Consider the following 18,044-nt stretch of genomic DNA (forward strand, 5'->3'; position numbering starts at 1 on the left):
GTGCTAAGGGCAGAGGCCTGGCAGGCCAAGGGCAGTTGCAGGCAGAGCACAAGGAGAATCCATGCCCCACTGTTGTCTTTCACCAACATTCATATAGATGGCCCAGCTCCCTGTGTCCCCAGCACAAACACCACCCGGCCCACTAGCATTTTGGGCCCTTGTTGGCAGTGTCAGCAGGGAGCCATGGAGCGTGAATGCACCTCTGAGCCCAGAGGTGGCCCCTCCAGGGCTGATGCACTCTGGCAGGCAGTGTTACAGGATACTGGTCAAGATAGTACCCACGCTGTCTCTACTCTAGGGCTTGTTAACCAAGCCCATCCCCAGAGGTCACCCAGCGTCCTTCGCTGGGGCTGACGGTCATTACAAACACAATGACTGACTAATTAGGGCAGCAAGTTCACAGCTAGTGATTCATTCAGAGAATTCTGAAAAAGAACGCAGGTAGAAGTCCAGCAGCAGAGTGGGGTTATCCAGTTTATGTACAGTTACCTGCCTTGCGTGTGTGTGTGCACTTGGTGCAAGGAGCTTCTGACCTCAGAGACACAGTACAGGCTCTTGAGGCCAGAGTGGCTGAACTGGAAGAGCTAAGGGAGACTTTCAGGACACAGCAGAGTTGGTCCCACCCCCAGTCTGGCAACCTCTGTGCTGTTGAGGAGAGAGAAAGCCTTGCGTGTGGCGGTTCAATGATGAGACAGAACACAGCTTTATGCAAGCAAGCAGGCTGGTCAGCTGAGATGGGCTGTTCTGCCCCCCCACCTTCCACCTTTTCCTTTTATTATATTTCTCCCCCCTAAGCATTACACACTGCTACCGCAAAAAGATACACAAAGGAATGTATGATGTTGATTAATATACTTATTTACCATCCTTTATCTACTACAATGCTGGTTCTCAGGCCTTGAGCCCAGGCTAAGAAAGCTTCCCACAGTCACTGTCCCAACAATCAAGTTCTCATGGTTCATATCTAGCCCTTGTCCTTGGATAGAGCAATGTGTGCATTGCTTCTACAAAACAGTCAGGGTGTGCCCTGCCTGCTTCCAGGTGGAATAGCTAAACATGAACCCTTCATCCCCCCGTTTTTTATTTAATGATATTCGGCCATCTCATGGTAGCCGTCAATTTGTTTTGTCATGCTGTTTAACTCCCAGACAGACAAGGACATAACCTGGGGAGCTTTCCAGGGCGAAATTTCACAAAATCTTAACAAGGAAGGAATACATTGCACACAGCAGCAGCAAAAAATAAGCCCAATAATTACAAACACAGCATAACCGAAAAGCTGTCGCAGCCATTCTAGAGAGGGCAGCCAACCTGTAAGCCAATTCCAAAAACCCTCAAACCCCAGATCTTGGCGTATGTGTGTTGTAAGACTGGCCAATTCAGCCAGTCTAGTTTCTATGGAGCGACTATTATCAGTTAAATTAAAGCAACACATGTGCTGAAATGTGGAGCAGCCTAGATGGTGTTTCAGGAGCAGAAAATCAATGGCTGCTCTGTTATCCAAAATTGCATCCCTTAATTCGTGTTGTTCTGTGTTAAGTAAGGCAATAGCCTGGGATGTTGTATTAATTGCCTTTGCTGCAAAGCATGCCAGGTTATTTAAAGTTCTGGCGGAATACATAGCAAGCGCAGGGACCCCAACAATAGAGGCCGCTAAGGCAGTATACTCAGCACGACTAAAAAGCTCAACATCTGCAATACAATCATCTGAAAGGGGTACACTTCTTTTACTACGGTTTTGACCAGCAAAAGGCAATATAAGTGTCATTCTACTAAGACAGCAAAGGGTGCCATCACTTAAATTTGCAGGAATATAATTAAAGGTGCGTGAACCGCAAGTAAAAAACCATCCTGATGGTAGGATGATATGGCCATAATTATATGAAACATTAACAGCATGGGAACAATTTAAAAGGGGTTGAGAAATTTTTCGACAGCCCAAGGGCACCTTTGTACTAGTGCAGTTAACTACACGCGCACAGGTGACATTGTGAGCCCCGGCCGGGTACATTGTGTGGAGGCATATAGCCGTGCGAGGCAGAGTATAGTTGGCCGGGCCCCAATTAGCCATGCTAGAGTACTGGGAGGAAAGATTCGCATAAGCAGAGAACAGTGTCTTATTCTCCATCTCCTCAGGGTGATGACATACTGGAATAAGGCATGTACCTAACAAATCTCCGACTGCTACAGAATTAGATACCCACTTTTGTCTAACATTTGCTATTGAAGCCAATCTTTCCCATATGTTATATGTCATTCGGGCTCGTAACGGGGGAAGCGCTTCCGAGCCAACCCCTACAGGAAATAGCAGGCACAAAAGGCACACAATCATCACAGAATTAGCAGCGATTTGGGCGAGAATCGCCACAAACAAAGTCTCAGGAGTCTCTGGCTGTTGATCTGCTGCCAGTCTTCGTTGGGCCGCGGCGACCAATGCTTTTACTGCTCCCCATGTCACGGGCCGGTTTGGGACACTACGCCTCCTCCGTTTCCTCCTTGGGACACTACGCCTCCTCCGTTTCCTCCGTTTCCTCGTTGTCGACTCGGGGGGCAACGCGGTCTCCTCCAAAGTCAGCTGAAACTCTGGTATGGGATTCGACAGCCCCTGGTGCCATGCCATGTTGTTTAAGTGCTGGTCGCACACACCGAGCTGGAACCCACAACGGTCCTGCAGGGAGAGACACAGCAGCATATCCCCGACCCCAAGTGATTAGAGGTACTGGGCCCAGCCACTGTGGATCGGGCAGCTGACGGTAAAAGACACGTGGTCTTTCCAGTACCTCAGATTTGTGAAAATGCCGATCCGCAGGGGTCTGCTGATCTGCATTCAGTGTTAAATTATTTAAAGTAAACAAGAGGATATGCATTTGTTGTAGAACGTCTCCTAAGGTTCGGAGACGCAGCTCCCCTTGTTTTAATTGTTTATCTAGCAAGGTTTTGAGTGTGCGATTGGTACGTTCAACAATGGCTCGGCCTGTGGAATTATAAGGGATTCCGTGTTTAAGACGGACGTCCCAGCAGGCACAAAAGGTGGAGAGGGCTGCAGAGCAGTAGGCTGGGGCATTATCTGTTTTAATTTGGCAGGGGCGACCCATAACAGAAAAGCAGGCCAGCAAATGGTGAATAACTTTGTTAGTGGCTTCCCCACGTTGTGGGGTTGCCCAAAGGAAGCCCGAATAAGTATCAACGGAAACATGTAAAAACGAATAGGGGCGGAATTGTGGCACATGAGTAACATCCATTTGCCACAGCTGATTTGCTGCGGTACCTCGGGGGTTAACAGCATAAGAAAAAGTAGGAGCAGCAGCAGCACAGTGGGGGCAGGAACGAACAATGGAATGTGCATGATCAGCAGGAATGTGAAACTGCCGGGCCAAAACAGAGGCAGACTGATGAAAAAAGGCATGGCTTTCAATGGGGTCAGAAAAAAGGGAATTTACCTGACCACGCAACGTGCGATCGGCGCATGCATTGCCCTCAGTGAGTGGCCCAGGCAGAGGGGTATGACTGCGAATATGAGCAACAAAGTAAGGGAAATGACGAGTGGCAAGAAGATGCTGCAAAGACAAAAACAGGCGAAGGAGGTCTGCATCAACCTGAGGGGTAATGAGGGCAAGGGGTAAATGATCAATTACCTGATAAACATAATGGGTATCCACAATTAAATTAAAGGGACAATCAGCAAAAAGTTGAAAGGCCAAAATAACAGCAGCCAATTCTGAACGCTGTGCAGAACGCTGAGGCAGTGTAAAACGAGAATGCCAACGAGGGGGGTCACCCAACTGATAAGTGACTACACCTCGGTGGGGAGAGCCATCAGTAAAAAGAGTGACAGCGGAAACAATGGGTTGAGAGCGGCTAAGACGATGAACAACTAGGGGCACCTTTTGGGTAATGACCAACCGAGGATCTTTTGGAGGATTGTAAGAAATCTCTCCCACATAATCACAAAGAGCAACCTGCCAGGCCAAGGAGGTGTGGCACAAAGAGTCAAATTCAGTACGGGACAAGGGGAGCAGACAAGGGACTGAACCTTAATAATGCCAGTGTAATCAGCATCAATGACCCCTGGAATGACAAAAAAGCCCTGTTTCCCAGCATGTGAGCGAAGGAGAACAAGACCTACAAAGCCGGCTGGGAGAGGTCCCGTCACCTGTGTAGGTATGGCACAGACCTCCCCTGGCAGCCGAAAGTCAGTGTCCTCCTGCATGATCAAATCAAGCCCTGCACTTCCAGCAGTCGCCGCCCTCATAGAGTCTATGGATTTTAAGGCAGAGGAGCGGTTGTCTGAGTGGGAAACACTCCCGTTTGGCCCTGGGTTCGGGGGGGACCCGTCGCACGGTTTCCCGACCCGCTACGACACTGATTAGCCCAGTGATAACCTTTCCCACACTTGGGGCACTTCTATGAGGGTCGGGCTGGTGCCTTAGATGAGCGGCACTCCTGCTGAAAATGACCCTCCTTACCACAGCGGTAACAACGCTTCCCCTCCTTCCCAGTTTTTCTCAGGGCGGCAGCCAGAACTCCAGCCTTGTGGGCTTGTGTGCCAATGTTCTGGCACGCCCGCAGCATGTCTGAGAGCTCTAAAATACCAGAGGCTTGCGCTGCCTGGAGAGCACGGCGGCAATCCTCATTTGCATTTTCAACTGCCAATTTTAACAGGAGCTCGTGAGCTGCCTCAGTGTTATCCACCTGACGGAGGATAGCCTCATGCAATCTGTTGGTAAAATCCAAAAAGGACTCTGAGGCACCCTGACGGATACTGACAAAGCTTTTGGTAGGCTTGCCTGAATCCAGGACCTTCTTGAAAGCATGCTGGGCACAGGTGGAAATAATGGGGAAGACGGCCTGAGGGAGTTGAGACTGCATCTCAATAGTAGCAAACGGGCCCTCCCCTGCCAAATGCTCATAAATGATACCGTGCTCTCTATGTACCTGAGCTTGGCGTTCTGCCATCTGCCGATACTCACTAATCCAAATAACATACTGACTGGGTGATAACATCATGCGCAGCAGCGTTTTCCAATCCTCAGGGATTAGGGAGTACCCAGTACCTATCCCTTCAATGAGACCACGCACAAAGGTGCTAGTCAGGCCAAACTCACGAATTGCTTTCTTTACCTCTCTAACCACCGAGTATGGCAAAGTGGTCCAGGTGCCCACGGGGTTGCCCTGGTCATCATTCTGCCAGGTCACCGGGCAAACTGAGACCAGATCAGCCAGCTCCTCTGCTGTAAGATCTGATCGAGCTTTCGCTGCGTGAACCATTTGTTGCACCAGCGAAAGCTTCTGAGCAGATACAGATGACCCTCCGGGGGGCCCCGGAGCATGGGGCCCCACGGACAGAGGGTGATCACACACACTGGCTCCGGTGGGGAAGGCAAGGGAGGCGGTGGTAATGAAGACACTGGGGGCAAAGCAGGGAGAGGGGGGGCTGTGGGTATGGGAGAGGGTCTTTCCGAAGCGACACGCTGGGTTGCATCAGTAGAAGGGGGGAGAGCTGCAACGGGGACGGCTACAGGAGCCGACGGGCGTGGCGAGATCACCAGCCTCGTGAAAGAGGGCCTATCCGAGGTGACACACAGTATCACGTCGCGACAGAGGTGCCAGGCATGTAAAGCCTGCACGGGCGCCCGAGGCTCTTCGTGCAATGTCTGGCCCAATTGCTCCCAGTCCGCTAGCTTAAGGCTTCCGGGCTTCAGGATACCACGGGCACTGGGCACGCACCTCCTGTAGCAGGAGAGTAAGTGCTCGAGCGGGGCAGTCATGCTGAGCCTTACGCAGCAAATACTGCAGCTCATTGCGGTGTTGCACTTGCAAAGCAGAGAGGGAGCTTCCCGTACTTACCACAATGAAAAATACTCACCGGGATCCACGAAGCGGATGAGTGATGCGTTTGAAACCCTTGCCGGGCGAGGTGAGTGCTGAGGGCCCCACGTTTGGGCGCCAGTTGTGGCGGTTCAATGATGAGACAGAACACAGCTTTATGCAAGCAAGCAGGCTGGTCAGCTGAGATGGGCTGTTCTGCCCCCCCGCCTTCCACCTTCTCCTTTTATTATATTTCTCCCCCCTAAGCATTACACACTGCTACCGCAAAAAGATACACAAAGGAATGTATGACGTTGATTAATATACTTATTTACCATCCTTTATCTACTACAATCCTGGTTCTCAGGCCTTGAGCCCAGGCTAAGAAAGCTTCCCACAGTTGCTGTCCCAACAATCAAGTTCTCATGGTTCATATCTAGCCCTTGTCCTTGGATAGAGCAATGTGTGCATTGCTTCTACAAAACAGTCAGGGTGTGCCCTGCCTGCTTCCAGGTGGAATAGCTAAACATGAACCCTTCACTTGCGGAAGAAGAATATTAGTTTGAGACAGAGGGAAACAATCCCATAGTTGGGACCCTCCTTCCTGATGATGTTGTGCTATCCTCTCACACTGAGGACACCCCTCTGGTGAACCCCAGTACTAGGAAGAGCCAGGTAATAGCAATGTGGGATTCAGTTGTTAGAAAAATAGATAGCTGGTTTTGCGATGACTAGGAGAACTACAGGGCAAATTGTCTGCTGGGTATGAAGTTTGTGGAGCTCATGAGACATCTAGACAGACTTATGTGCCGTACTGGGGAGACGCCGACATACGGAAAGGCAGGAGAGCAGTCCTGAAGGACAATATTAGACCGCTAGATAAGAGATTTAAGTTCAAGACCTCCGTGGTAGCATTCTCTAAATGCTTCCAGTTCCACACACAGTGCCAGTTAGACAGGCAGAACTGCAGAGTCTCATGGATGAGATAATGGTGTTGTGAAGAGGGATTTATTGGGAACTGGGGAACCTTTGGGGAAAGGAGGAATCTTTACAGGAAGGATGGGCTCCACCTAAATCAAAACAGAACCAGATTGCTGGCATGTAAAATTAAAAAGGTTGTAGAGGACTTTTTAAACTAAGGGTGAGGAAACCCAACAAGTGCTGAGCTGCACACGGCTCAGAAGGTGCCATCCTTTGGGAACGAGTTAAAAGGGGGACTCTATGTGATGGGATCCCTGGAGACAGCCTGCGACTGTGGGACTACTGTGCCCCCTTATCTCTCCAGCCTGAGCTGTCTCACAAGTTTTGCTAGTGACAAGCAGCAAACCCCTCCAGATGCTCTTATCACTCAGCACAACAGCATGTGGAGACGCACACCCAGCTAGGTTGCATGAATGCTCCCAGAGCCACTCACGAATCACACAGAGAAAGGCACCAGACAAATCCCCCCAGCTCCCAGCCTTGTACCTCAGGAATATACTGCCTTGCACTGCTTAAGATGAGCAGTGAAAATGTATTAATTGGTTCACCACTTCATCAATGGAAAGTGGTTGGGGGGCTGTCTGTAGGTAAGGACTGGCCTGTCTCCCAAGATCTGTGAGAGTGATGGGCCGTCCTTCAGGATAGGTTGTAGATCCTTGATGATGCGTTGGAGACGTTTTAGTTGGGGGCTGAAGGTGACGGCTAGTGGCTTTCTGTTATTTTCTTTGTTGGGCCTGTCCTGTAGTAGGTGACTTCTGGGTACTCTTCTGGCTCTGTCAATCTATTTCTTCACTTCAGCAGGTGGATATTGTAGTTGTAAGAACACTTGATAGAGATCTTGTAGGTGTTTGTCTCTGTCTGAGGGGTTGGAGCAAATGTGGTTGTATCGTAGAGCTTGGCTGTAGACAATGGATCGTGTGGTGTGGTCTGGATGAAAGCTGGAGGCATGTAGGTAGACATAGCGGTCAGTAGGTTTCTGGTATAGGGTGGTGTTTATGTGACCATCGCTTATTAGCACTGTAGTGTCCAGGAAGTGGATCTCTTGTGTGGACTGGTCCAGGCTGAGGTTGATGGAAATTGTTGAAATCATGGTGGAATTCTCAAGGGCTTCTTTTCCATGGATCCAGATGATGAAGATGTCATCAATGTAGCGCAAGTAGAGTAGGGGCATTAGGGGACGAGAGCTGAGGAAGCGTTGTTCTAAGTCAGCCATAAAAATGTTGGCATACTGTGGGGCCATGTGGGGCCATAGCAGTGCCGCTGACTTGAAGGTATACATTGTCCCCAAATATGAAATAGTTGTGGGTGAAGACAAAGTCACAAAGTTCAGCCACCAGGTTTGCCGTGACATTATAGGGGATACTGTTCCTGATGGCTTGTAGTAAGAGAGTGCTCCTTATACTCATGAGATATGGATCTATGGCTACACCCTAAGAGGTCTTCACCTTACTGGATTCAGAGTCGGCTCCTCCATCAGGTCCCTTCACCCACAGGGAACTCATGTCCCTGCTGCGAGACATACCTGCGGAGCAGGGTCTATCACTCCCTTGCATGTGCTATACATCTCTCCCTCGACTCCGACGGTACACTGCCGTTGTAACTGGAGTCTGCCTTTTCCTCTTCCAATGAATCAGACCCTGGGGAAGACCCACCTTTCCTTTGACTCTCCAAGATACCACCACGTGCACCGATGCCCATGGGAGCATCCTCACCCTCCCCAGAGCCACCGTGCTGTGGGAAGCCCTGAAAGCTCCAGTTGATCCTGCCTATTGGTCATATGGGGTGACCTGGGGTCAGTTTCCTCCTTCAAAGCCTACCTGATCCACGAGGGAATTGCCACCTGCTTTCCCCACGGGGCCCACCAAGCATGTCCCTGAATCTGATGGCGTAGGAAGGATTTTATACACCAGTTCTGTTGGTTCTGCTGGAGCTGGCTAGATTTCCATCCTCATCGCTGAACAAAGCTTTTACTGCATCATTCTCTTCTCCACCAGATGACTTCAGACTTTGTCAAGATCTTTTATGGAGAGTCATGGGGGAACGCCAGATCCCACTGGAAGAGATCCAAGACTCCCAGCTTAAGCTTCTGGACATTCTCCACACTTTGGGACTGATGAGAAGAGCAATGCCAGTCAACGAAGCCATACTGGAGCTAGCCAGGACTGTGCGGCAGCCCCCACTACACGTATTGTCACCACTAAAGGAGTGAAGAGACGTTACTAAGTCCCAGCTAAAGGCTCAGAATTCCTATTCTCCCACCCAGCTCCTGAACTCTCTGGTGGTTCAGCTGCCACAGAGAGGGCTAAACAACAAAACCCTTGATCCGCGCCTGTGGATAAGGAAAGGAAGCATCTAGGGAGAAAAGTTTTCTCTTCCTCCAGATTGCAATTTATGACAGCCAATTATCAAGCACTGCTGGCTAAATATGACTTCCTGAATTACAGTGAGTGCAAGGACTTTGCTAACAGTCTTCCGCAGCAAGACTGTGCCAGCTTTCAGGCCCTTGTCGAGGAAGGAAAGTAAATAGCCAGAACTGACCTCCAATCCACAGTGGATGTGGCTGATACTTCCTCCAGGGCATGGCTGATGAAAAGAGAGTCTTGGCTTCATGCATCTGGTTTTGTAGGGAGGTCCAGAACACCATCGAGGACCTTCCTTTTGATGAGTACCAACTCTTCGACCAGAAGACAGATGAGTCTCTACATACCCTAAAATACTCCAGAGCTATCCTTTGCTCTTCGGGCATCTAAACACCTGCACCAAAACGAAACTTCCACCACCAGTAGTCCACACTGAGATACAGGTCTCCAGCAGAGACCTCTTTTACCAGCAGAGACCCTAGGAACCTCCATGCACTTGACAAAAAGTCCAAAGGTCTAGCTTCCCCAGGCCCCTCTATCAGGCTTCAACATCTCAAACCCAGCCACAAGCAAAGAGGTATTTTTATGTGAGCTTGAGAGCTCCAACCACTGAGCCTAACACATCACAGTTCTTTAGTCTGCAGAAGAGGATGAGGGGGGATTTGATAGTAGCCTTCCACCATAGGCGCTAACTTTTCCTGGCGCTGGTGGATGCTTGACCCGCCCCTGGCCCTGCCCAGACTCCACCCCTGCCCCACCCCATCCAACCCCTTCCCCAAAGTCCTCCTCAACTCTTCCCCCTCCCTGCCCCTATTGGACTCCTTCCCCAAATCCCCGCCCCAGCCCCACCTCTTCCCCGAGCACATTGTGTTCCCCCTCCCTCCCAGTGCTTGCCACCATGAAACAGCTGTTTCACAGTGGGAAGCACTGGGAGCTAGGGGGAAAAGTGGGGACACAGAGCGCTCGGGAAGGAGGTGGAGGCGGAGGTGGAGCGGAGGCAGAGGTGAGCTGGGGAGGGGTAGGGATCTTGGCTGCCGATGCATGCACAGCACCCACCAATTTTTCCCTGTGGGTGCTCCAGCCCTGGAGCACCCACAGAGTTGGAGCCTATGCCTTCAACTACCTGAAGGGGGAGTCCAAAGAGGATTCCAATAGAGAGTACTACCCTTTGGAATAGCTACCTCTTCCAGAGTCATCACCAAATTATTTTTCATAGTAGCAGGTCATATCAGATGTTATTATCTCCTTGTTTTTGCATACCTTGAGCACTGGCTCCTAGCCACCAGGCCCAACCAGGAAACCCACACATCAACCTCTGTGATACTCAACCTTTCTTCTCTGGTAGTCAGCGTCAATGTCAAAAAGTTGATCCTCAACCCCACGCAATCTTTGGACTTCATTAGGGCTACCCTAAACTCTACAGGCATACCTGCCCACAGACAGAGTTCAGGAGATGCGTGACATGATAGCTCACATCATGGCCAAGACTTGTCTGACTCTACTTGGCCATATGGCCTCATGCACTTACGTGGTCCCCTTTGTGAGGTTTCACCTTTGTTGACTTCAGACATGGCTGCAGTCCGTATAATCACTGAACCACCATTCTATGAACCTCATGGTGACAGTCCCAACCAAGGTACTGTCCTCCCTCCCGTGGTGGACAGACCCATATCATGAATGTAGGAGAGTCCCCTTTCTTCCCTCATCCCCAGACAAAACTATCACCGACATGTCCTTACTAGGCTAGGGAACCCCTATGGATGACCACATGAGAAGGGACATGGACATCTCAAGAATCCAGGAAGTACATCAATATTCTGGAACTTTGAACAGTAATGAGGACATGTGAATTCTTCCTTCTACTCATTCACGCTCATAATTTCCTGATCATGTCAGACAACACTGCCACTGTTTTCTACATCAACAAACAAGGAGGAGTGAAATCCACTGCTCTACGTGCAGAAACAGTCAATCTCTAGAACTGGTGCATCAGCAATCAGATCACCCTATCCGCAGCCTGTCTTCTGGGGACACAGAATCTACTCACAGACTCACTCAGCAGACACTTTGCAATCAACCACGAGTGGGAACTTAACAATAAAGTGTTACTCAACATCTTCACACAATGGGAGACCCCAACCAGAGATCTATTCACCTCTCAGAGAAACAAGTGCACCAGGTATTGCTCTAGGGGATCCCTCGGTTACAGCTCCCAGGGCAATGCTCTCCTTCTCTCCTGGTCTGGCCAATTCAACAACTACTCCTTCCCTCCACTACAGTGGGTGCCACACAAGATCCAACAAAAAAAGTCACAGTCATTCTGATTGCCCCCTTCTGGCCCAGCCACTTCTAGTTCCCCAATTTCCTGTGCATGTCATCCCATTCACGGATCACCATCCTGAATTCCCCCAACCTTCTCACTCAGTACAATGGCAGGATCAAGCATCCTGATCTGCAACTTCTACGCCCCAGGGCATGGTATTTGGATGGGCATCAGCCATAGAATGGGCATGTTTCTTGGCAGTACAAGTCATTCTCTCGAACAGTAGGAAAGATTCAACTCGACAACGTTACCAGACTAAGAAGAAACGCTTTTCATCTTGGGCTCAATAGAAAGGTGTTATACCAGAAACTGCAAAGATTACCCTAATCCTGGACTATATTCTATCCTTAAAGACATTGGATCTCATCCTCAGCACTTTGCAAGTCCACCTAGTAGCGAATAGCGTGTTCCATCCTCCTACAGAGGGTTACTCTGTTTTTACACACCTGCTAACCGCTAGATTTTGGAAAGGCATTCTAAGTGTTGCCAGGAGGGCTTCAGCTTCCTGAAGCATGGGATGCTTTTCCAGGAAGAAGGACTGTTAAGAAGAGATGGGGTCCACCTATCGAGGAAGGGGAAGAGCATATTTGGATACAGACTGGCTAACCTCGGGAGGAGGGCTTTAAACTAGGTTTGAAGGGGGCAGGTGACCAAAGCCCACAGGTAAGTCAAAAACATGGAGACCTGGGAGAAGGGTTGGAATTTGGGCGGGGAGCATGGGCTATTATAGCAAGGATAAGGGAGAGACAAGACAGAATTATGCAGGAGAATCAAATCAGTATCTTAGATGTCTGTATTCTTATGGGGAATAAGCAGGAAAAACTTGAAATGCTAGTAAATAAATTATGACGTACTTGGCACCACAGAGACTTGGTGGGATAATACGCATGACTGGAATATTGGTACAGAAGGATACAGCTTGCTCAGGAAGGACAGGCAGGAAAAAAAGGGAGCTGGTGTTGCCTTATATATTAAAAATGTCTTCCCCTGGACTGAGGTTGAGATAGAAGTAAGAGACAGACTTGTTGAAAGTCTCTGGGTAAGGATAAAAGGGGTAAAAACAAGGCTGATAACACCCTTGTGGGGTGGGGTCCACTACAGACCACCTAACCAGGAAGAAGAGGTGGATGAAGCTTTTTTAAAACAATTTACAAAATCATCCAAAGCACAGGACTTGCTGGTGATGGGAGACTTCAACAACTCAGACATCTGTTGGGAAAATAACACAGCAGGGCACAGTTTATCCAACAAGTTCTCGGAATGTATTGGAGAAAAATTTTTATTTCAGAAGATGGAGACAGCTACTAGGGGAGAGGCGGTTCTAGATTAGATTTTGACAAATAGGGAGGAGCTGGTTGAGAATTTAAAAGTGGAAGGCAGCTTGGGTGAAAGTGATCATGAAATGGTAGAGTTCATGATTCTAAGGAATGGTAGGAGGAAGAAGAGCAAAATAAAGACAATGGATTTCAAGAAGGCAGACTAGCAAACTGAGGGAGTTGGTAGGTAAGATCCTATGTTAAGCAAGTCTAAGGGGAAAAACAATAGAAGACAGTTGGCTGTTTTTCAAAGAGACACAAAGGGCACTGCCTAGGAGAGATAGGAAGTATGGCAAGAGACCATCCTCATTTAACCAGGAAGTCTTCAATCATCTAAAAATAAAAAAGAGTCCTACAAAAAGTGGAAACTAGGTCAAATTACAAAGGATGAATATAAACAAATAACACAAGTATGTAGGGACAAAATTAGAAAGGCCAAGGCACAAAATGAGGTGAAACTAGTTAGAGATATAAAGAATAAAAAGCAAACATTCTACAAATACATTAGAAGCAAGAGGAAGACCAAGGACAGGGTAGACCCATGTGGGGTTTGGGGGGGGTGGGAAATAATAACAGAAAATGTGGAAATGGTAGAGGTGCTTAATGAGTTCTTTGTTTCGGGTTTCACCAAGAAGGTTGGTGGTGATTGGAAGTCTAACATAGTGAATACCAGTGAAAATGAGATAGGATCAGAAGAGGCTAAAATAGGAAAAGAACAAGTTAAAAATCATTTAGACACCTGTTAGATTTCTTCAAGTCACCAGGACCTGATGAAATGCATCCTAAAATACTCAAGGAGCTGACTGAGGAGATAGCTGAGCCATTAGCAATTATCTTTCAAAAGTCATGGAAGATGGGAGACATTCCAGAACACTGGAAAAAGGCAAATATAATGCCCATCTATAAAAAGAGAAATAAGGACAACCCTGGGAATTACAGAGCAGTCAGCTTAACTTCTGTACCTGGAAAGATAATGGAGTAAATAATTAAGCAATCAATTTGCAAACATCTAGAAGATAATAAGGTAAGTAACAGTCAGCATGGATTTGTCAAGAACGAATCATGTCACACCAATCTAATAGCTTTCTTTGACAGGGTAACAAGCCTTCTGTATGGGGGGGAAGTAGTAGACGTGATATATCTTCAATTTACTAAAGCTTTTGATACTGTTTTGCATGATCTTCTCGTAAACAAACTAGGGAAATGCAACCTTGATGGAGCTACTATATGGTGGGTACAAAACTGGTTGGAAAACCGTTCCCAGAGAGTAGTTATCAGTGGTTCACAGTCATGCTGGAACAGCATAACAAATGGGGTCCTGCAGGGATCAGTTCGGGTTCCGGGTCTATTCAATATCTTCATCAGTGATTTAGATAATGCTATAATGAGTACACTTACAAAGTTTGTGGATGATACCAAGCTAGGAGGGGTTGAAAGTGCTTTGGAGGATAGGATTAAAATTCAAAATGATCTGGATAAACTGGAGAAATGGTCTGAAGTCCGTAGGATGAAATTCAATAAGGACAAATGCAAAGTATTCCACTTAGGAAGGAACAATCAGTTGCATACATACAAAATGGGAAATGACTGCCTAGGAAGGAGTACTGTGGCAAGGGATGTGGGGGTCATAGTGGACCATAAGCTAAATATGTGTCAACAGTGTAACACTGTTGCAAAAAAAGCAAACATCATTCTGGGATGTATTAGCAGGAGTATTGTAAGCAAGACACGAGAAGTAATTCTTCCACTGTACTCCGCGATGATTAGGCCTCAATGGGAGTATTGTGTCCAGTTCTGGGCACCACATTTCAGGAAAGATGTGGACAAATTGGAGAAAGTCCAGAGAAGAGCAACAAAAATGATTAAAGTTTTAGAAAACATGACCTATGAGGGAAGATTGAAAAAAACCTGGGTTTGTTTAGTCTGGAAAAGAGAAGATTGAGCGGGGACATAACAGTTTTCAAGTACATAAAAGGTTGTTACAAGGAGGGAGAAAAATTGTTGTTCTTAACATCTGTGGACAGGACAAGAAGCAATGGGCTTAAACTGCAGCAAGGGAGGTTTAGGTTGGACATTAGGAAAAACTTCCTAACTGTCAGGGTGGCTAAGCACTGGAACAAATTACCTAGGGAGGTTGTGGAATTTTTAAGAGCAGGTTTGACAAATACCTGTCAGGGATGGTCTAGATAATACTTAACCCTGCCATAAGTGCAGGGGACTGGACTAGACATCCTCTTTATGTCTTTGCCAGTCCTACGATTCTATGGTTCTATGATTCTAAGAACCATTCCACCTTTCCAAACCATCACACCTCAATGGGGCCTGAATCTAATACTATCAGTATTAACACACAAAGCCAATGAACCACTGGCATCTTGCTCCATGTCCCTCCTCTCCATGAAAGTCGCCTTCCTTGTTGTTATCACTTTAGTGAGAAAAGTCGGTAAACTCGCAGTTATGATGGTGGATCCACAATTCACCATATTCTACAAGAATAAAGTCTCCTTACATCTACATCTAAAATTTCTACCAAAGGTGGTCTCCCAGTTTCATAGTAACCAATCCATTCACTTATCCGTTTTCTTTCCGAAACCACACATATCTGCAGAAGAATGTAGACTCCATGCCCTCAATGTCTGAAGAGCTTTGGCCTTTTACCTACAGAGAACAAAAATAATCAGGAAGTCCCCTAGACTGTTTATTGCAGTGGCAGAAAGAATCAGGGGTCAGGCCATTTCCACCCAGAGACTCTCCAAGTAGATTTCCAGTTGTATTAAACTCTGCTACCAGCTGTTGAATCTACTTCCCCGCACGGGGTAGAGGCTCACTCCATCAGAGCTCAAGCAACAGCCACGGCATCCCTTCAGGAAGTGCCTCTCACAGACAGATGTAGAGCACCCATGTGGACTTGTGCTCATACGTTCACACCACACTACCCCTTAGTGCCAGACTTGGCGGTGGGTGACTCCTTTGGCACAGCAGTTTTACACCAATGCTTCCATCCTCAGCCTCCTCCAACGTAGATGCTGCTTGCCAGTCACCCATGGGAATACAATAGGGACTACCACTCGAAGAGGAGGTTACTTACCTGAAACTGGAGGCTCTTTGAGATGTGTGGTCCCTATCTGTATTCTACTTCCCACCCTCTTTCCCCACTGCTCTGGATCTGTCAGAATCACAATGAACAAGGAACTGGAGCTGCGGTCAGACCGCCCCACCCTTTATTGCCTTGGACAGGATCTTGAGGCAAGTCAGGGCGAATGCGCGGACCAACAGACACTACTTTTGAATTTTCCAACTCTGGGTGCAAGGTGTGCATCCCACAGTGGAATACAGATAGGGACCATACATCTGGAAGAATCCCAAAGTTATAGGTAAGTAACCTTCTCTTCAGTATCAGGAAAACTGGTTGAAACTCTAGTAAAGAACAGAATTATTAGAAATACTGATGGATGCAATTTATTGGGGAAGAGTCAACACAGCTTTTTGTAACGGGAAATCATGTTTCACCAATCTATTAAATTCTTTGAGAGTGTCAAAAAGCATGTGGACAAAGGTGATCCAGTCAATATAGTGTACTTGACTTTGATAAGGTCCCATACCAAAGATTCTTAAGCAAAGTAAATAGTAATAGGATAAAAGGAAAGGTCCTCACCTGGATCTGTAACTGGTTAAAAGACAGGAAACAAAGAGTAGGAATAAATGGTCAGTTTTCACAATGGAGAGAGATAAACAGTGGGGTCCCCCAAAAATCTGTAATGGGACCTGTGCTGCTCAACATATTTATATATGATCTGGAAAAGGATGTGAATTGTGAGGTGGCAAAACTTGCAGACGGTACAAAATTACTCAAGATAGTTAAGCCCAAAGCTGACTGCAAAGAGTTACAAAGGGATCTCAGTAAACTAGGTGACTGAGTGACAAAATGATAGATGAAATGCAGTGTTGATAAATACAGAGTAAAGCATATTGGAAAATGTAATCCCAACTATACATACACAATGATGGGGGTCTAAATTAGCTGCTACCACTCTAGAAAGAGCTCTTAGACTCATCATGGATAGTTCTCTGAAAACATCCATTCAATGTGCAGCAACAAGTAAAAAAGTTAACATTAAGGAACATTAGGCGAGGGATAGATAATAAAACAGAAAATATCATAATGCCACTATATAAATCCATGGGACACCTACCCGTTGAACACTTCACACAGTTCTGATTGCCCCATCTCAAAAAGAATATATTAGAATTGGGAGAAGTGCAACAAAAATGATTAGGAGACTGGAACACATGACTTATGAGGAGAGGCTGAGGGAACTGGGATTGTTTAGTCTGTGGAAGAGAAGAATGAGGGGGGATTTGATAGCTGCTTTCAACTACCTGAAAGGGGGTTCCAAAGAGGATGCATCTAGACTGTTCTCAGTGGTAGCAGATGACAGAACTAGGAGTAATGGTCATTGCAGTGGGGGAGGTTTAGGTTGGATATTAGGAAAAGCTTTTTCACTAGGAGGGTGGTGAAACACTGGAATGCGTTACCTAGGGAGGTGGTGGAATCTCCTTCCCTAGAAGTTTTTAAGGTCAGGCTTGACAAAGCCCTGACTGGGATGGTTTACCTGGGGATTGGTCCTGCTTTGAGCAGGGGGTTGGACTCGATGACCTCCTGAGGTCCCTTCCAACCCTGATAGTCTATGATTCTATGATCTAAGTGTCCCTAAACCTCCAACTGCTAGACACTTGGACTGGACAGCAGAGGATGGATCACTCGATAATTGCCCTGTTCTGTTCATTTCCTCCCAACTGTCTGGAACTGGCCACTGTTGGAAGACAGGCTACTGGGCTCTATTGGTCTGACACAGTATGGTTGTTCTTGTGAAATCACAGGCAATGGAGTTGAAACTCATTCCAAGTTCTTCCCTGCCATGGCACCTTGGGCTAGGCTCATTTCCCAGCTGGTCACTGAAGGATATTCGAGCTTTTTTTGGTTGGTTTTTACTGGACGCAGATCTTGTGATATGATTCCATTCCCTGGTTGGATGACCTTAATGAACACTGGTTTCTGGTGAGGAAACTGTTCAAAAATCATATGTACCACTGCGTGGGTCCTTGCCTGTTCCTGCTAGGGTTACCAACATTCTAACAGCTGACAACCAGACTCCCCTGCCCCACCTCTTCCCTTGAAACTCCACCCCTGCTCTGCCTCTTCCCCTAAGGCATTGCCCCCCCATTCGCTTCTCTCCCCGCTCCTCCTTCACTTGC

At 47.4% G+C, this 18,044-nt stretch overlaps 1 protein-coding gene across 1 annotated transcript in view; it reads left to right on the forward strand.

Moving 5' to 3' along the window:
• TMPRSS9 (transmembrane serine protease 9) overlaps positions 1-18,044 on the forward strand; it is a 47,389-nt gene that overhangs the window by 8,420 nt on the left and 20,925 nt on the right. The window lies entirely within an intron of this gene.

This window comes from Lepidochelys kempii, chromosome 25 (assembly GCF_965140285.1).
Source record: "Lepidochelys kempii isolate rLepKem1 chromosome 25, rLepKem1.hap1, whole genome shotgun sequence".
NCBI classification, from domain to species: domain Eukaryota; kingdom Metazoa; phylum Chordata; order Testudines; family Cheloniidae; genus Lepidochelys; species Lepidochelys kempii.